The sequence below is a fragment of the Delphinapterus leucas genome, chromosome 14 (assembly GCF_059928025.1).
Source record: "Delphinapterus leucas isolate spDelLeu-1000000601 "Yukka" chromosome 14, BTC_Dleu_Yukka2, whole genome shotgun sequence".
NCBI classification, from domain to species: domain Eukaryota; kingdom Metazoa; phylum Chordata; class Mammalia; order Artiodactyla; family Monodontidae; genus Delphinapterus; species Delphinapterus leucas.
In genome coordinates, this window is record NC_143142.1 from 12,531,870 (window position 1) to 12,551,740 (window position 19,871).

General features: G+C 43.9%; 1 protein-coding gene and 1 long non-coding RNA gene across 8 annotated transcripts in view; one reads left to right on the forward strand and one right to left on the reverse strand.

The window, feature by feature from the left end:
- SPRING1 (SREBF pathway regulator in golgi 1) overlaps positions 1–19,871 on the forward strand; it is a 333,460-nt gene that overhangs the window by 235,034 nt on the left and 78,555 nt on the right. The window lies entirely within an intron of this gene.
- LOC149747557 (uncharacterized) overlaps positions 1–19,871 on the reverse strand; it is a 27,852-nt gene continuing 7,981 nt past the window's right edge. Inside the window, exons 3-4 of one of the 2 annotated variants that reach the window (XR_016387435.1) lie at positions 6,782–6,907; positions 1–1,054 (exon numbers count right to left, since the gene is read on the reverse strand). This is a non-coding gene — a long non-coding RNA (uncharacterized LOC149747557). The remainder of the gene's footprint in view (positions 1,055–6,781; positions 6,908–19,871) is intronic. The other variant, XR_016387436.1, reaches the window with a different exon arrangement.

Consider the following 19,871-nt stretch of genomic DNA (forward strand, 5'->3'; position numbering starts at 1 on the left):
CTAGAAGACCCCTCAAGCCTGCGGCCACTAAGACTTCTGGGAGGATCAAAGTACTTGATGCACAGGAAACATGATTTTAAAAGAATAAGCCCCGCTCAGGTGGGAGAGGTGGCTACTTTTTTGTGCATCTCTCTTGCTCTCCAGACTCTTCTGTTGCCTTTCTGTTGGCACAGCGTCCAACATGGGACCCAGCACACAGTAGGTGTTCGTGCAGCATTTTGTCCCAGGGAAGCGAAAGATGGGTTCTGCAAAGTCCTGACATTCAGCACAGTGCCTGGTGCATAGTGGGTGCTTGATAAATATTTGATGACTGGGTGATCATTTTTACAAGGACAGGTGACATTTCCCTCTCTGATCACTGTCAGAGGACACCACAGTGCAGGAAGCCCACGGTGGCCGCCCACTGAAACCCATAAATCACCGCATACCTTAACGGCTGTGCCGCCACCTACATCTGTCTCCCTCGCCTGTGAACATTCTCTGAAACTCACTCATAATCATGACTGAAAGCAACATGTTCCCGATTTCCATATTATTAGAAAGAGGTGGAGCTCGCCATAAATGATTCAAGACGTGTCAATCAAATGACAATACAAATGATGCATTTATTTATTTTCGCCTCTCGCAGCAGACTTGCTTTGTTCCCACGTTCTCCTTCTGGGGGGTTTCTCGCGCCCTCCTTTTCTCTTTGAAGTGCGTTGGCTAATATTTTATTCATTATAGAATTTAACAAAGGCTGCATGGTGAAAGAATCCAGTGTGGTACCTCTAAGACAGTGGTTAGCAGTACGATGTGAAGACCTCAGGGCTCCACTTGGTTCCAGAAAATTCTGGTTCTTCTTCTGAGTTGATTCAGTCATTGGGGGAGCAGGGACACAGCAGTGAGCAGGGCAGACACAATCCCTGCCCTCGTGGAGCTGACATTCCAATGGTGACGATTTTTGTGTGCCCTCGATGGGAGGCTCAGCCCTTCTGGGCCTCTCCTCTCTGATGGTTGGTTAGGCTGCCAACTCCTACTTCAGCAGAAATCCCACGTAGCCCATTTTAAACAGTTCCTGAGTGGGGAAGGAATGAACAAATCCATCAAAATGTGCATCCTCTTTGACACTGAAGTTGCACTCCCAAGAATTTATCCTGAAGAAACAATTAAAGATGTACCCAAAGACTTAACCATAAGCGGCTTCCTCTTGCCGTCTTTCTCAGTGGAGAGAAAACAGAAACCCTCTATCCGTGCAACAGACTTACAAAGTGGCTCCAGAGCCTGTGGTCTGAAGCTCTGCACCATACGCACTTGGTACATAGCTTCTAGAAAACTCTGAAAGGGTAAAGGCAAGAGCAGTGCTCTCTGGTGATTGGACCATAGGTGGTTTTGATTTTTTTCCTTTTGGCCTATGTGTGTTTTGAGTTTTCTACTAAGACCATCCACTACTTACATACCTTACCGAAAATAGAAAGTAAAAAAGAAATATCAGTATTGAAGCCAATCAATTGGTGTGCTATTTCCGTGCGCCTTCTGTTGTGAATGAAGCACCCCATGTCACAGCCAGAGTCACTTGTCCCCAGACCTTGTGGCCACGGGGGTTCCCTCCCTGCACTGTCAGCCAGGGTGTACATCGCAGTCCAAGTTGCCTCCTGGTGCCATGTGGGGCTTTTGAAATCAAGGCAGGTTGCATAAGGGTGGCTTGCCCTGGAGACACAGAGCTGTTTATCACCCCTGAGTTATTTTTATTGGTGTGTAAACCGAGCTCTCCTCCTTGGGAACTTCCTGAGGCTGTAGAGAATCCCGAAACCCCTGCCGAGGGAGGATGGGGTTGGCCAGAGCTGGTCTGGGATTTTGCAGGAGGCCCCCTGTCCAGAGTCAGAAAAAGGTGTCAAAAGGAACTTGACGCCTGGCCTGGCATCCTGGGTGTCTGCCAGACCTCTCTGGTGGAGGAGATGATGATGGTGATCGTGGTGATGTTACAAATAAAGCAGATAGACTGTGCTTGCTTTACGCAGTCATGCAGACCGTAAGAACACGCAGCTGAGACTGTGCTTGCTTTACGCAGTCATGCAGACCGTAAGAACACGCAGCTGAGACTGTGCAAAACAATCTTAAAAATCAATGCGATAAGATTATTCTGTGACCTTGAACATTTTTTGTCAAAACATTGAATACTCTCTTACTGTCAGTTATAAATGTTTAAGGAAATGTAAAACTAACATGTATTTAGTATACTTCAATTTAGACCATTGCAAACATTTAGAACTAAAGTGTGGTATTTCCTTGTATACAAATTATCAAGAATAGTTTGAACAGCAGTTGCCTTCTTCTTCTGGTTGTTTAATAATACAGAGGGAGCATCTTTTATATGCCTTGGCAAATTGTCATCTTCCTTTCTAAGACTGGCTCCGTTTCCAACATTTTATCCTTTGTACTTTAATGTTGTGAAATATCCCAGAGTTCCTGCCGGCCTCACTTCCTCTGGGATATCTTCATCCTTTCTGTCACAGCCACTTCCCTCATTCATGTCAGTAAATCTGTCTTCCTCTGGCAGCAGGTCTAGAGGCTCTTAAATGGAGACAGTGTCAACATTCCCATGACGATCTATTTCTTCTATAAGCCTGTAATCCTCTCATGGTTAGTTTTATATCAATTTGGCTGGGTCCCAGTACCCAGATATTTGGTCAAACATTATTCTGGCTACTTCTGTGAAGGTATTTTCCAGATGCAATTAACATTTAAATTGGCAGACTTTGAGTAAAGCAGATTACCCTCCTTAATATAGGTGGGCCTTATCCAATCAGTTGAAGGTCTTAATAGAAGAAGACTGACCTCCCCCAAGGAAGAGAGAATTCTGCCAGCAGATGGCTTTTAGGCTCAAGCTGCAGCATGAACTGTCTCTCTAATCTGCCAGCCTACCCTGGAGACTTTTTGTTTGTTTGTTTGGTTTTTGTTTATTTTGGCTGTGTTGTGTCTCTGGTCACTGCGCGCGGGCTTTCTCTAGTTGTGGCGAGCGGGGGCTACTCTTCGTTGCGGCGCATGGGCTTCTCATTGCGGTGGCTTCTCTTGTTGTGGAGCACGGGCTCTAGGCGCATGGGCTCAGTAGTTGTGGCTTGCATGCTCTAGAGCACAGGCTCAGTAGTTGTGGCACACCGGCTTAGTTGCTCCGCAGTATGTGGGATCTTCCCGGACCAGGGCTTGAACCCGTGTCCCCTGCATTGGTAGACGGGTTCTTAACCACTGCGCCACCAGGGAAGCCCTACCCTGGAGATTTTGTACTTACCTCCTTTATCTGTCTATCTATCTATCTATCTATGGAGAGTATATCATATCTGTGCATAACTGATATATATGGGTATATATACATATGTCTCATATATATACATATATACCTCATATATCATCTATTATTTCTGTTTCTCTGGAGAAGCCCAACCCCTGATGTTCCCCAGTGACAAACCCCACTGAAGCTTGATTCAAATCTCATTTCCAGCTTCACTTCTTCAATTTCTTTGCTGCACTGCACTTTCATCTTTGTTGGCCAATTCTTTCTTTTTATTATCTATTTGTGTAAAATGTCTGAGAGACAGGGAGGGAACACAGCTACACGCTCAGCTGTCCGTATGTTGACTGAATGGCAGATGCTCAGTGACCAGTCACCAACAGACTTGGAAAGAAGTGACGTGACGGGTCACTGACCGTGACGCCCATCAATGATTTACATAGTGATCTGGGAACTGAAGAGCTAGCAGCAAAGTTTGTACTTCGTGCAATCACTCACACTTAATATGCTGTGGTCAGTGAAATTTGAACCATATGGTGGGGGGGCGGCCAGTGCTATTTTTTTAAACTTGGTAACTGAAGTTCGTGCATATCACAACCATGCAAAAGCAAGGACTGCTGTAATAATAAATAATAGCCAAGACTTTATGCCACCTGTGAGTCACGAGCCCCTGGGCCAAAGACATGGCCTTTCAGAGCCTTTCAGAGCCTCAGCTTCCCCATCTGTAAAAGGAAGGATCAAGTCCTACCTCATAAAGATCAAATGAGATAATAATACATGTAAAGTGCATCATAACTGGCACACGGCAAGTACTCAGTAAATGTGAACTCGCCTCCTTGTTACCAAGCAGACATTCCAGCACTTATACCGAACTGGAATTGTCTGCTCTCCATCTCCCCAGTGGACTGGGAGCTACTTTAGGAAAATGAACTTTTCAAGCTCTGGCCTCTGCTTCCAGAGCAGTGCCTGGCACAGCGTAGGTGCCCATTAAATGCTTGTTAAAGGAGTGAATAAAAACCAAGGCGAGCTTGTTCCCCAGCTGCCCATGTTAAATGTAGCTGCAGAGAGTAGCCAATATCATTTACTGAGAACTTGCCATGTGCCAGCAACTCGTGATGCCAGGTCCTTTATGTGCATATTATCCAGTTCACCATCCAGGCAGCCCCGTAAGGTGGGTGTTGTTATCATCTATGTATTTAAGTTCCAGAGAGGCAGGGCTGGGGTTTCCATCCAGCCTGCAGGACCTACCAGTGTATGATCCCTGCCCAGCAGGGTCTGGCATGCCAGCAAGTGGCAGGGGGAGGCAAGGGGGGAGTGCTTTCTAAAGGGTGAGTCCTCATCAACAGGGTGCAGACCTGCAGTGATTGTGGAGCTATACCAGCCTTTGGTTCTGCCCTTTTTGCTCAGAGAGGCTTCTTGCTGTAACGCTGCACCTTGCCAGTCCTTACCAACTCCCACTGGGTCCCTTCCCTTGTGTCTCCTCCCGTCCAAACCTGCCCGGCCCAGGTTTCATGGCTCCAGGCTCCGGCTTCTGTACTGATCATGGGTGGTGCGGGGTTACTCAGCTAAACACATCCTCAGTCTCCCTTGACCACCCAAGTCACCGCTGAAGCAATTAATTAGGGAACCAGGTGCAGCCGTGGGACAGCTCATCTGTTGTTAAATTGAGCCATTATTTAACTTTTTTATTGTTCTTCAAGTTTTCACAAGTGGGCTGTTTTGTAAGCTTCCCTTACACTCCCTGAAGTGGCTCTCCCTGCCACTCCAGGCGCAATGCACAATAGGTATTCAAGAAATTCTTGTTTGGTTTTCCTGTTGTATTATCTCTCCTGGAAAATCCTAACAGCTTGTACCTCCAGAGATAGAAGAAAGGGGAGTAGGTCTTGTCACCATGTCTGGGGAGCCCGGGGACTAGTGCCACCCACCTGTCAACCCTCTCCCACCTCCCAGTACCCAGGGGACCCCTAGGGCACCAAGTTTGAAAAGCCCTCGACCATTTTCTCAATTGGCTGACTTGTCTGTTTTCTGTAAACTTCCTGAGAGCAGCAGGGATGAAATAACAAAACAAAAAAACAGCAAGAACTTGGAGCCAGACCCGATTTGCCTGCTCACTCTGCTACTTACTACATGCTTGAATTGCAATAAGCCCCTTAACCCTTAACCTCATGGGGCCTCAGTTTTCTCCTCTGCAAAATGGGGAGAATCATAAATACCTGCTTTATAGCATTGTCGCCATGATCAAATTAGCTACTCAAATACCACGTAAATTACCAAACGTGAGTGGATCTTTCTCCCACAATGGTCTGTTCGCAATAGGCACTAAAGAGATATTGGATGAGTGTAAGTTGACAGATCACAATTCCTGAGACCTTTAGGAGCAGACTGAATGGTGGAAATCTCAGGTGCAGTGACTGGCCTGTGGGTGATTCGGGGGCGGGGGGTGGGAGGAGGGATTCCTCTCTGCCCCTTCAGTCATCTACATGGCAAAACTAATACTCTGTTTACACGTCAGACTAGTCCTGTCTCTAATACCTCTCTGGGTCTGGGGAGCAGTTCTTCCCTAAGAGGGAGAAAGAGGAACTAGTGACTTCATAGATAGCATCATCCCACCCCACTTCCCAGGGCACCCCTCCAAGCTTCCTTCTCCCCTTGGCATATGTTGGGTGGAGCCAGCTTCCTGTGGCCCCAGGAAAGGAAAGCTGGGCTCCAGTCTACACGAATTTAGGTGCCTGGAGTTTGCCAGCTTGCAACTAGGTGATCTATTCCAATACGTTTCTCGAGAGATACATTAGCTGAGCATTTACTATGTGCTAAGAATTTTATGTGTGTTCATGAATCCTCACAACAAACCTGCAAGATGAGCACCATTGTTAACCCCATTTTACAGATGAGAAACTGAGGCTTAGCAATGAAAGGGAACCAAGAAGGTGCTGAGTCAGGATTTTGGGCCAAATCTGATGGGCTCCAGAGCACTTGCACTAACCACTGCCCTGCACTGTTCCTAATGCCTACGTCTCCCTCAGGACCCATGGTCACACTGTCATGGTCTGGGTAATGTTCACACTTGCAATGGGGCTCCCTTGTTGGTCCTCATAAAAGGAGAAAAACAGGCTATTTCAGCCCCAGACTCTGACCTTGTGCCTGAGGGTCGTCAGATCTGACTCTTTGTGTTTTGCAGCTGGCTTTCCCTGATCCTCTGGGGGCCTTGGAGCTCACTCAACAATTTAAAATTTGACACATAATGATGGATCAGTCATGCTATGCCATACACTGTGCAGGGCACTGAGATTATAGATATGGTGCCTGCCTGCAGGGGACAGAAAGGAAACAGATGATGGTCTTTCGGACGAAGGCCCTCCTGCTCTCTCATAGGGTGGAGTCCAAACCCATTAAAGGAGACTCATAGAATCTCAGAGCTTGGCAATCTGTCCTTTTCTCCTGTTTTAGTTATCTATAGCTGCCTAAAAATATTCCCACGGCTTAGAGGCTTCAAACAACACATATCTATTAACTCACAGTTTTTGTGGATCTGGAGTCCAGGCAAGGTTTATCTTGGCCCTCTGCTTAACATCCCTTACTGCAGTCAAGAGGTCAGCTGGGGCTGTGATCTCATCTGAAGCTCAACCAGGAAAAGATCTGCAGCTGTGGAAGGAGAGGGACAAAGGTACCCATTAGGGTCTTGCCTCAGCGGGAATAGCTAAAAGGTACCTTTATCGCTGGGAATACTAACCCCCATTGGCTTTTCTACAATTTACCAAGCTGGAAGAGTATCTATCTGCCTCGTAGCCTTGACTTAACATTACAAAATATCCTCCACCAAATGCAAATTAAGGAACAATGAGATACCATTTTACACCCATTAGATTATCAAAAATGAACAAAATCTGATGATTTAAAGTGTTGGCAAGGATGTGATGAAATTAGAATTCTTATTTGTTGCTGGTGGGTTGGCAGTTGCTAGTGGATTAGAAATTTGGAAATATCAAGCAAAACTAAAGATACATATACCCTATGCCTCAGCAAATACATTTTCTACATGTATGTCCTAGAGAAGCTCTCACATGTATACACAGACATGCACAAAGATGTTTATTATAGTATTATTGATAAGAACAAAAAATTAGAAAACAATAACTGTCTCTTACTAAGAGGGTAGATTAATAAATGGTGGTTTATTTACAAGTTAAATACTATTCAGCAGTTAACTTGAATAAATTTGGTCTCAACATATATATAAAAAGGAAACCATAAGAGAAGAAGCGGATTGTTAAATTTTATACACGTATGGGAGCACTTCCAGAATGGGAAAGGACCTCTGAAATCCTGCCTCTCCATAAAAGCAATGAGAACACTATAAAAAAATTTGTCAAAATCAACTTTTTGAGGACTCTGGAAATTAACTAAAGGCTTACAACAACCTAAAGATTATTTTTTTAATGGCTGAATTTCAGCGACAACAGTGAGCTTCGCAATGTTTTAACTTACCCTAATTCCATCCTCCTCCCCCTAGCAGCTGCTGGAGGGATCAGATGGGTTTAGAGCTCCCCAAAAGTCCCATCCCCAGAGAACTGTCATCATTTAACCAGTCTGGTGGCTTGCTGGAAAGCTCCATTCTTAGGACTTGTCTTTATCTGACCTGACTCAGAACTCACCCAGTTCTATAGCCATGGCATTTGTCGAAAACAGTCAGTGGCAATTTTTTAACATCACAGTCACCCAAGGCAGTTTTACCATTTAGGGTTAAAAGAGGCTGATCAGGGACTTCCCTGGTGGTCCAACGGTTAAGAATCCACCTTCCAATGCAGGGGACGTGGGTTCAATCCCTGGTCGGGGAACTAAGATCCCATATGCCATGGGGCAACTAAGCCCATGTGCCACAACTAGAGAGCCCATGCACTGCAATGAAGGATCCCACATGCCACAACGAAAGATCCTGCATGCCGCAACGAAGATCCCACATGCTACAATGAAGATCCCGTGTGCCGCAACTAAAAAAACCTGATGTAGCCAAATAAAGAAATATTAAAAATACACATATAGGGCTTCCCTGTTGGCGCAGTGGTTGAGAGTCCGCCTGCCGATGCAGGGGACACGGGTTCGTGCCCCGATCCGGGAAGATCCCACATGCCGCGGAGCAGCTGGGCCCGTGAGCCATGGCCGCTGAGCCTGCGCGTCCGGAGCCTGTGCTCCGCAACGGGAGAGGCCACAACAGTGAGAGGCCCACGTACGGCAAAAAAATATATATATGTATATATATATTTTAAATGGCATTTTAAAAAAAAAGAGGCTGACCAAACAACTGAAAAAGAAAAACAAAAAAAAAAACCCAGAGCTATCAGCTATCTGTAGGGGGCTTTGAAAAGCTCTGACATAAACCTGGGAATCTAGAAGGCCATGCACATATGCAAGACTATGTGTATGCTCAAGAAATACGTTAGAAGGCCCTTATGTCTCAACTCTAGCTGACCTTGAGGAGCTTTACAAGCAGAAGTGAAGGTTAAGGTATTTATAAAAACTGCCTGCCACAGCATGGAACCTATACCCCAACACACATAAGCCTTCAGCAAAGATTGGGAGACTAACTGGTTCAAGGCATTTAAGAAAATCTCTGTTCAATAAAAAGCTGACCACTGGGGCTTCCCTGGTGGCACAGCTGTTAACAATCCGCCTGCCAATGCAGGGGACACGGGTTTGAGCTCTGGTCCGGGAAGATCCCACGTGCCACGGAGCAACTAAGCCCGTGCACCACAACTACTGAGCCTGTGCTCTAGAGCCCGTGAGCCACAACTACTGAGCCTACGTGCCACAACTACTGAAGCCTGCGCCCCTAGAGCCCGTGCTCCACAGCAAGAGAAGCCACCGCAATGAGAAACCCGTGCATTGCAATGAAGAGTAGCCCCCACTTGCTGCAACTAGAGAAAGCCCACGCACAGCAACAAAGACCAATGCAGCCAAAAATAAATTAAATAAATAAATTTATTTTTAAAAAAAGTTGACCACTAAGCTAGCCAAGTAGAGATTTCAGTGACCATGCACAACAAAAATTAAAGACTTCACAGAGTAAGTACAGGAAAGTCACTAAACAAACAGTAACAACAACGAGCAGCAAAAGCAAAAGCCCTGGGGGAGGAAATCTGATTTCTAGAGTTGCCATATTATGTTACTAAAAATGTCCACTTTCTATAAAAAATATTAGACATTCAAAAAACCAGGAATAGGGCTTCCTTGGTGGCGCAGTGGTTGAGAGTCTGCCTGCCGATGCAGGGGACACAGGTTTGTGCCCCGGTCCGGGAAGATCCCACATGCCGCGGAGCAGCTGGGCCCGTGAGCCATGGCCGCTGAGCCTGCGCGTCCAGAGCCTGTGCTCCACAATGAGAGGCCACAACAGTGAGAGGCCCGCATACCGCAAGACAAAAACAACAACAAAAACAAAAACAAAAAAACCAGGAATATATGGTTCATACACAGGAATTAGTCCCTCGGAAAACCAAGACATTTGACTTACTAGACAAAGATTTTAAATCAGATGTTTTAAATTTGTTCAAAGAACTAAAATAAACCATGTCTAAATCATAAAAGGAAAGTATGAGATGAGGTATTGCCAAATAGAGATATCAATAAAGGGATAGAAATTATTTTTTAAAGATCCACATAGATATTCTGGTGTTGAAAATTGCAGTGCCATAATCAGAATGAAAAATTCAGTGGAGGGACTCAAGAGCAGGTCTGAGTTGGCAGAAGAAAGAATTAGCAAACTTGAAGACAGGTGAGTTGAGAGTATCCAGTTTGAGCAACAGAAAGAAAAATGAAGATAAATGAACAGAGCCTCAGAGACCTGTGGTATACCATCAAACATACTAACTATGCATAATGGGAGTCCCAAAAGGAAAAGTGAGAAACGGGCAGAAGGAATATCTGAATAATAATATCGCAAATTTGATTTAAAACAAACTAATCTCACATCCAAGAAGCTTAACAAACTCCAAGTAGGGTAAACTCAAAGAATCCATATCTAGGCATAGATATGTTACAGATAGCCAAACTGTCAAAAGGGAAGACCAAGAGAAAGTCTCGAAAGCAGAGAAAAGTGGCCCATCACCTCAATAAGATTAACAGTGGATTTCTCATCAGAAATCATGAAGTTTGGGAAGCAGTGGGATGACATATTCAGGATACCAAAAGGAAGACTGCCAACAAAGGATTCCATACACAGTATATCTATCCTTCAAAAATGAAGATGAGGGCTTCCCTGGTGGCGCAGTGGTTGGGAGTCCGCCTGCCGGTGCAGGGGACACGGGTTCATGCCCCGGTCCGGGAGGATCCCGCGTGCCACGGAGCGGCTGGGCCCGTGAGCCATGGCCGCTGAGCCTGCACGTCCGGAGCCTGTGCTCCGCAACGGGGAGAGGCCACAGCAGTGAGAGGCCCACGTACCGCAAAAACAAACAAACAAACAAACAAACAAAAAAAATGAATATGAAATTAAGACATTGACATAAAAACAAAGAATATTTATTGCTAGGAGACCTGCCCAACAAGAAATACTTTAGTATTAATCATTCAGGTTAAAATGAAAGGAACCTAGGCATTAGCTTGAATCCACAGAAAGAAATTAAGAACACATGTACAGGTAATTACATAGGTAAATATAAAATAATGCATAAATGTATTTTTCTTTTCCTTTCTTATTTAAAAGACAACTGCAGGACTTCCCTGGTGGCTCAGCAGTTAAGTATCCACCTGCCAATGCAGGGGACATGGGTTCGTGCCCTGGTGCAGGAAGATCTCACATGCCGCAGGGCAACTAAGCCCGTGCGCCACAACCACTGAGCCTGCACTCTAGAGCCTGTGAGCCACAACTACTGAGCCTGCGCTCTAGAGCCCACGAGCCACAACTACTGAGCCCACATGCCACACCTACTGAAACCCACGTGCCTAGAGCCTGTGCTCTGCAACAAGAGAAGCCACTGCAATAAGAAGCCCGTGCACCACAAGGAAGAGCATCCCCCGCTTGCCGCAACTAGAGAGAGCCCATGTGCAGCAACGAAGACCCAATGCAGCCAAAAATAAATAAATAAAATAAATAAATTTATTTATTATTATTAATAAAAGACAACTGCATAAAATCATAAGTACTAACTTGTGTTGATGGGCTTATAACGTGAAAGATGTAATTTTTCTCTGTATTGTGTTCTGAGACAGCAATGCACAAAGGAGGGAGTAAAGAACAAGCTATATTGAAATAAAGGTTTTTTTAAATAAATTTAGAGAACAGGCTTAGTTTAGCATGGGCTTAGTTGCTCTGTGGCATGTGGGATCTTTGTGGACCAGGGCTCGAACCCATGGCCCCTGCATTGGCAGGCAGATTCTTAACCACTGCACCACCAGGGAAGCCCTGAACTAGATTGTTTTAAATGAAGGTGTTATATGTAATCCCCAGGGCAACCACTAAGAAAATAACTCAAAAAATATAGTAAAAGAAATAACAAGGGAATTAAAATGGTATACTAGAAAATATCTGTTTAACACAAAAGGAGGCAGTAATAGAGAAAAAGAGGTAAAAAAAAAAAAAGGACATAGACTCATAGAAAACAAACAAACAAATTACAGACACCTCATCTGTAATTACATTAAAATCTACCTTGTCGGTAATTCTATTAAATGTAAGTGAACTAAACATGCCACTCAAAAGGCAGAAATGAGCAGGGTGAATTTTAAAAATCCAACTATATGCTATCTATGTAGACACAGTTTAGATGCAAAGATACAAGCAGATTGAAAGTAAAAGGATAGAAAAAGATATACCATGCAAACAGTAGCCAAAAGGGAACTGGAATGGCTATACAAATATCAGGCAAAATGGACATTAAGGAAAAAAACTGTACTTGAGACAAAGAAGGACATTTCATAATGATAATCAGGGCTTCCCTGGTGGTGCAGTGGTTGAGAGTCCGCCTGCCGATGCAGGGGACACGGGTTCGTGCCCCGGTCCGGGAGGATCCCACATACTGCGGAGCGGCTGGGCCCGTGAGCCATGGCCGCTGAGCCTGCGCGTCCGGAGCCTGTGCTCCGCAACGGGAGAGGCCACAACAGTGAGAGGCCCGCGTACCGCAAAAAAAACAAAAACATAATGATAATCAATCACGGAGGCAACAGAACCCTGAAATGCATGAAGCAAAAATTGACAGAAGTGTGAGGAGAACTCGACTACTCAGCAATACAAGCTGGAGCCGTCAGTACTGTACTATCCAAAAGGGAGAAGGTCAACAAAGAAATAGAAGACTTGAACAGTACTATAAACCAACCAGACCTCTTAGATGTCCGTAGAACACTTCACCCCAAAACATCAGAAACCATTCTTCTCAAGTGCACATGGAACCTTCTCTAGGCTAGACCATAAGCTAGGCCTTTGAAAAGTTCTCATTAAATTTTAAAGGATTTGATATGTAACTAAATAAACTTCCTATGAAGAAAAGCCCACGCACAGGTGGCTTCACTGGTGAATTCTACCTAACATTTAAAGAATAATTAACACTGATCCTTCATACACTCTCCCAAAAAATAGAAGAAGAGAGAATACTTCCCAAATCATTCTATGTGGCCAGTATTACCAAGATACCCAAACCAAAGACATCAAAAGAAAAGTATAGACCAATATCTCTTGTGAATATGGATGCAGAACTTCTCAACAAAGCAAACTAAATCCAGCAACATATAAAGTGGATTATGCACCATGACCAAGTGGGATTTATTCCAGGAATGCAAGATCGGTTTAACATATTAAAAAACTAATCAATGTAATGTGCCATATTAATAGAAAAAAGGGGAAAAGCCATACAATCATTTCAATAGGTGCAGAAAGAGTATTTGACAAAACCCAACATCCTTTCATGATTTAAAAAAAAACACTCAGAAACTAGGAATAGAAGGGAACTTCTTCAATCTGATAAAGGGCATCTATGAAAAACCCCACAGCTAACCTCATACTTAATGATGAAAGACTGAATAATTTCTCTCTAAGATCAGAAGCAAGACAAGGATATCCACTGTCACCACTTCTATTCAACATTGTACTGGAGGTTTTAGCTAGGGCAATTAAGCAAGAGGAAGAAATAAAAGGAAACCAGATTAGAAAGGAAGATGTAAAACTATCTCTGTTTGCAGATGGCATGATCTTGTACATAGAAAATCCTAAGGAATCCACAAATGCAAAAAGCAAAGGCAAAAAACTATTAGAACTTTAAAACGAGTTAAGCAAGGTTGTAGGATACAAGATCAATATACAATAATCAACTGTATTTCTATACATTAGCAATAAATAGTCTGAAAATAAAATTAAGAAAACAATTCCACTTACAATGGCAAAAAAAGGATAAAATACTTAAGGATACATTTAACAAAAGAAGTACAAGACTTGAATATTAAAAACTATAAAATGCCATTGAAAAATTAAAGACCTAAGTAAATTGAAAGAAATCCCATGATTATAAGTTGAAAGCCATAATATTATTACAATGGCGATACCACCCAAATTAATCTACATATTCAATGCAATCTCTACCAAAATTCCGGCTGCCTTTTCCATAGAAATTGACGAGCTGATGTTACTATTTAGATGGAAATGCAAGAGATCTAGAAGAGCCAAAACTCTTGAAAAAGAAGAACAGAGGACTTCCCTGGCTGTCCAGTGGTTGAGGCTCCGCACTTCCAGTGCAGAGGGCTCAGATTTGATCCCTGGTCGGGGAACTAAGATCCCACATGCTGTGCAGCGCGGCCAAAAGAAAAAAGAAAAAGAAGAACAAAGTTGGAGGACTGACATTTCCCGATTTCAAAACTTACTGCAAAGCTAAAATAATCAGGACAGTGTGGCACTAGTATAAGAAGAGACATACAGATCAATGAAATAGAATTAAGAGTCCAGAAATTAACCTTTACATTTTGTTCAACTGATTTTCAACAAGGGTCCCAAGACAATTCAGTGGACAAAGAACAATCTTTTCCACAAATTGTGCCGGGACACATGTAAGAATGAAGCTGGAACCCTACTTTATACCATCTACAAAAATTAACTCAAAATGGATCAAAGGTCTCAACATAAGAGCTAAAACTGTAAAATTCTTAGAAGAAAACATAAGCATAAATCTTCATGACCCTGGACTAGGCAGTGGTTTCTTAGAAATGACATGAAAGTAAAAGCTAAAGTGACAGGGCTTCCCTGGTGGCGCAGTGGTTGAGAGTCCGCCTGCCGATGCAGGGGACACGGGTTCGTGCCCCGGTCCGGGAGGATCCCACATACTGTGGAGCGGCTGGGCCCGTGAGCCATGGCCACTGAGCCTGCGCATCCGGAGCCTGTGCTCCGCAACGGGAGAGGCCACAACAGTGAGAGGCCTGCATACCACCAAAAAAAAAAAAGAAAAAAGAAAAAAAAGCTAAAGTGACAAATGGAAAGAATAAATTGGACATTATCAATATTTAAAACTTTTGTGCATTCTTCCCCAGAAAGGGAGAAAATATTTGCAATTCATATATCTGACAAAGGACCTGTATCCAGAATGTATTTTATTTATTTATTTTTAACTAGGAAATATATTTTATTTTTTTAATTAAAATAATTTTTTATGTCTTTATTGGAGTATAATTGCTTTACAGTGTTGTGTTAGTTTCTGCTGTACAGCAAAGTGAATCTGCTATATGTATACATATATCTCCATATGCCTCCCTCTTGAGCACCCCTCCCACCCTCCCTATCCCACCCCTCTAGGTCATCACAAAGCATCGAGCAGATCTCCCTGTGCTATGTAGCAGCTTCCCACTAGCCATCCATTTTACATTTGGTAGTGTATATATGTCAGTGCCACTCTCTCACTTTGTCCCAGCTTCCCCTTCTACCCCATGTCCTCAAGTCCATTCTCTACGTCTGCATCTTTACAGAATATATTTTTAAAAATTCTTACCACTCAATAATAAAAAGAAAAATAACCCAGTTTTTTAAATAGGCAAAATGATTTGAATAAATATTTCTCCAATGAAAATACACACAAATGACCAATAAACACATGAAAAGGTGCTCAATATCATTAACCAACAGAAAAATGAAAATCTAAACGTCAATGAGATACCACTTCACATGCATTAGGATGGCTAAAATCAAAAAGATAGCCAAGGGCTTCCCTGGTGGTGCAGTGGTTGAGAGTCCGCCTGCTGATGCAGGGGACACGGGTTCGTGCCCTGGTCCGGGAGGATCCCACTTGTCGTGGAGCGGCTGGGCCTGTGGGCCATGGCCGCTGAGCCTGCGCGTCCGGGGCCTGTGCTCCGCGGTGGGAGGGGCCACAGCGGTGAGAGGCCCGCGTATCGCAAACAAACAAACAAAAAAAGATAGCCAGTAACAAGTATTGGCAAGGATGGGGAGAAATTAGAACCCTTATCATTGCTGGTAGAAAAGTAAAATGATGCAGACACTTTGGAAAACAGTTAAGCAGTTCCTCAAAAAGTTAAACGTAGAGTTACCATGTGACCTAGTAATTCCACTCCTAAGTATATACTGAAGAGAATTGAAACACATGTTCACACAAAAACATGTACACGGATGTTCACAGCAGCATTACTCATAATAACCAAAAAGTGGAAACAACCCAAATGTCCATCAACTGATGATGGGACAAACAGAATGTGGTCTCTCCATACAGTGGAATATAATTCAGCCATAAAAAGGAATGAAGTATTGATACATGCATGCTACAACATAGGTGAAACTTGAAAACATTATGCTAAACTAAAGATCCCCAATGACCACATATATTTCATTTGTATGGAGTGTCCCGAATAGACAAATCCATAGAGACAGGAAGTAGACTAGTGCTTGCCAGAGGTAGGAGGGAAAGGAAAGGCGGGAGCAGGGGTGTGATTGTTAATAGGTATGGGCTTCTTTCCGGGGTAATGAAAATGGTCTGGAATTAGATACTGTTGATGGTTTTACAATTCTGTCAGTATACTAAAAGCCACTGAGTTGTACACTTTAAAAGGATGAGTTTTATGATGTGTGAATTATATCTTTATAAAGCTGCAGATTTTAAAAGGGATAAATACCATGTAATAGCATTTATGTAAAATTTAAAAAACATACAGGAACTATCAGTTGTTTAAAGTTACATACAAATGCAGTGAAAGTATAACAACATGCACGAGAGTGAAAGACCATATTCAGGACTGTGGTTCTCTCTAAGGAGAGAAGGAAGGGAAGGGATGTGTTTGTTATGTTTTATATCTTTTTTTTTTTTTCTGAGACACATCTGAGCAATTACAGGAAAATGTTAACATCTTTTAAATTGGGGTTCTGGGTAGATGGATGTCGGTTATTTTATGTTCTGTACTTTTTAATGTTTAGAAGCATTAATGATTGTAAGTTTTAGGGGGCAAATGAACCCTTCTATTTCCTAAGCCTGTAGCAGGTTGAATGGTGGCCCCCAAAAGATATTTCCACTTGTGGATGTGACCTTATTTGAAAAACAGGTCTTTGTAGATGTAATAAATGTAAGGATCTCAAGATGAGATTATCCTGGATTGGGGGGGAGGTGCCTAAATCTGAAGACAAGTGTCCTTATAAGAGAAGAAAAGAGAAGGCGGGGAGACACACATAGAGGAGAAGACCATGTGAAGACAGAGACAAGTTTGTGGTCATTTGTTACAGCAGCCACTGGAAACTCATACACTGCCCGTTTCTTTCTGCTCAGCTGGCCCCTCCTCCCAGGCACTGCCCCCACCGTCCTGGAAGTCCACAGCCTTTCCTCTCTCCTCAGTTTCCCTCTTGCTCAGCCAAATCATCTTCCCCTCTGCAAGTAGAAAGGAGGGGTGCCTTTGTGGCTATACCCAGTGGGGCCACATCACACGTGATCTAGGGGACCACTTTCACTGGTTTTGCTGGTGGATTTGGAGGTATCATCGCTCATCCCGCCAAGCTCTCTTCACCCTTCTATGGCTGCTTCCTACTTCCTCCAACCCCTGCCAACGCTCTCGGGCCCCTTCTGCTCAGCTGCTTCCTGGCCTCAGCACCCCAGAGTCTCTGACACACCCAGACACGGGAGCAGACCTCTGCTTCCAGCTGCCAGCAGCCCGAATAATGCCTTACAATTAAAACAACATGCAAGATTAAATGCAATAAGAGCAAATGATCATTTAGCTGTGTTCACATATATCATCTCACTTAAATTTATAAACTAGGTACTATTACTCTTCTTGTCTTCAGATGCTCAGAGAAGTTAAATAAGTTGCCCAAGATCATATAGCCAAGCTGAGCTGGGCTTTGAACTGGGACCTGGCTAATTGCAGACATGCTGGGTGAGCATCCTGGCACAGCTGCTTGCTGGCTCTGTGAAATCAAACCTGTTACTGAACGTCTCTGCTGCTCCATCTCTGCATGTGTAAAAGAGGTAATAGTGGTCATTTCTGTCTCAGAAGTTTGTTGTGAGGATGAAATGAGGTTTCTGTAGAAAGCCATCACTTGGCACCTAAGAAGTACTTAATAAATGTCAGACAGTATTCTCAATGTCAGTGATGGCTTTAGCAAACGTTTGGTCAGCATACATTTTACTCAGTTCAACACTCCGTGGGGAAATGGTTTTGTTTGGTTGGTTAATTTTTAAAAAACAATGGCTCCTTTTAATTTTATTCCGAGCCAACGTTATCTCTCCGAGTGGACCTAGATGTGCATTTCAGGTTTTCTGTTCACAGCCTGAAGTCAGGGTTGGTGCTTGTGGCTGTCTGTGCCCCTGTGCTCTGGGACTAAAGGGAAGGTTCTCAAAGGGGCTGGCTGTGAGTGGTGAGGGGCTCTGCTGTGCAGCACACCTTTTGCAGCAAGCTTGCTTCCTTGCAAAGTTGAAGATCTCCCAGGCTCTAAGGACTCTGTCAGAGGGAGAATGCCTTCTTCTCTGGCTTATTTGCTCAGGGTTTAAAAGGTATTTCTGGGCTTTGGCTAAGAGGAAATTTAGCTTTCGAGCAAATCCTCGTACACTGGTTTTCTGTAAACATCTGAATGTAGTGTGTGCATCTTGGAGCCCAGTCTGCTTGGCTTTTCCCAGATTTGACGGCCAGTTAGGATGGAATGAAGTCAGCTTGATATTTGTAGAATGACATCAGCCTTGACAAGCAGGTTCTAGATGTTACTATTGGGGTTGTCTCCCCAGCACCGTACTGGGGACATGCAGGGAGGTAGATGAGGGTTAGTTAGCATGAGTATTGGGAAAGGATGGAGGATTAGGTGGCATGATTAAGACCTCCTTCCTGCATCACCATCCAGGAAGCTTCCCAGTGGTCCAAGGACCTCAGAGATGGGAGATTCATTTGGTCACTTCCACAAATATTTCCTGAAGACCTACCGTGTGCCAAGCCCTGCACTTGACACAGGGGACTCTACTTTTATGAAGCTTGAGTTCTGGCGTAGGTGAGTCCTTTCCCAAGGAAACCCTAGACCAGAATCTCATTATATCAAAATCCCTTCCAGTACTATTTGTATGAGTGAGGATAGTCTAGCTGCTGTAACAAACCCCCATCTCAGTGGGTACCCCAATAACGGTTGAGGTGCACATTAAAGTTCAGTATGGCTCAGTGGGAGAGCTTGTTTCCAGACAGTCACTCAGACATCTTCCAGTTCAGTGGTTCCACCCCCTCCCCTAGGGTCTCAGAATCTTCCATGGGATCCTCTGCATCTAAGCAGCAGATAGAGGCTCATGGGCTTTTTTCAGGGCCAGGCTTGGAAGTGACCCTCATCACTTACCCCACATTCCATTGGTCAGAATTCAGTGGCATGAACCTGCCTAACTGCCAGAGTTCATCTGGGTGTCTCAGAGAATGAGGACATGGGGTTTGGTGAGCACACGGCACTGTCTCTGTCACAGGATCTATGTGCCCACGACAAAGTAAGGGTCCCAGAAGGAGTGTCCATGGTGCTGATGGTGAGTGTGGCCAACAAGAACGGGACACACATGCTAAGTGCCAGGCTCTCTGCTCACAATGAGGACAGAGTGTCTTCCGAGCCCAGACTGCCTGCTCTCCACCCAGCTCTTCTGGGTAATAGCCATGCCTCCTTGGGCAAGTTGCCCTGCTTCTCCAAAATGTAGTTTGCTCAGCTGGAAAACAGATGCTAATTGCAGTCCCGACGTCACAGGTTCCTGTGAAGAACCAAGTGGGCTGGGAGTGGAGAAGCAGGTTGTAAGTCCAGTGTCTGCCATGTGGTCAACACCTTATAAATATGGGTCATGATAAGAGGAAGCTGGGCTTGACTTCCCTCTGCCACTTATGAGGTGTGTAATGACTGTGGCCAGGCCACCTTGACCCCTTTGAGCTTCAGTCTCTGAATCTCCAAAACAAAGATAATAATCATCCCTGCCCCAGAAAACAGCGTCAGGATTAAAGGCATTAAATAAAGCCTGCTTAATTTATTGCCTTATTTATTTTTAAAAAAGCTTAGCATCAGCTTGACACATAATAGGTGCTCAATGAGGATTAGCTATTATCATTATTATTGTCATTATTATTATTATTTAAGCCTTTTTACATATATTACCTCATTTAAGCCTCACATCTCCGTGAGACAGAAAACAATCAGTGAGTCTGC